This window comes from Belonocnema kinseyi, chromosome 7, assembly GCF_010883055.1.
Source record: "Belonocnema kinseyi isolate 2016_QV_RU_SX_M_011 chromosome 7, B_treatae_v1, whole genome shotgun sequence".
Taxonomy (NCBI): domain Eukaryota; kingdom Metazoa; phylum Arthropoda; class Insecta; order Hymenoptera; family Cynipidae; genus Belonocnema; species Belonocnema kinseyi.
In genome coordinates this window covers 87,487,112-87,488,211 of record NC_046663.1, presented here as the reverse complement: position 1 = coordinate 87,488,211, position 1,100 = coordinate 87,487,112, and positions in this window count along the sequence as shown.

Below are 1,100 nucleotides of genomic sequence, written 5' to 3'. Positions count from 1 at the left end.
ACAAGCTATCTAAGGATGGTACTATAGAACGCCACCTCAAGGTAGGCCTAGTGGCGCCATCTCTTGGTCAGGCCGGAAACTTATCAATCCACCCTCGTAGAGACCGGATAGGATCTGGGTATAAATATTATTTTATATCATTTTCATTTTGTTTCCATTGACTAGATAAAAACCGGGTAGGCGCGGGTAGAATATTTAAACAACTTATTTTTATTGTCATTTCCCGTATAAGGTCCGGGTAAACCTAAATAGATCTCTCAAAATTAAATTAAAGACCAAATAAAAACCGTATGGAACCGGGTAAAGACCGAAAGGGTATGTAACCGGTTCTTTTCCGGTTTATATTGGATTTTAACCTGTCATTTTAAGCAGGGGGCATAATTAAATGTTTAACCAAGGGGACGTATCTACAAAAGGATGCATTTTTAGCAAAATAGTTCAATTGTTAGCCAAGTAGCTGCATTTTTTTACCAAAAAAGATTACTTTTCAGCAAAATAGTTGCATTTTAGACAATATAATACAATTTTTAACCGAATAGTAGAATTATTAAACAAACAAGATGAATTCCAAACCAAAAATATGACAGTAGACTTTTTAACCAAAAAGAGTTAATTTTGCTTGTTGGGTTCTGCTATAATTAGTAATGCTAATTCCACCCCCCCCTGTTAATAACCTTTATTTTTAGCGTGACCCCCTCCCACGTAAAATTTGTTTACGGATGGCTCCTGCAATCGAAAGTTACCACTTTCGATACTTTTCAGTTTAGATCTTTTAATTCTTAAATATTTCACAGTATAATAAACATTTCATAAGTAATTAGGCAATTTGGTATATCTTGACTTAAATATTCCTATGCACATTTGCAGATTTTCAAGTAGAACCACAATTCCAGAAACACACAAAAAAAGACAAACAAATTACTTAAAACTCATTTAGTAATACGAATAAACACAGAGCCGTAAACCATAAAAAAAATCACTGTAAACACTGTAACGTTTACAATATGTACTTTTGGCCGCTGAATCCGAATCCGTGAAGTTAGCCCTCCGAAATCAATTTCGCCCCTAATTTCGTAACCAGGAGGGTACAAACGAAAATA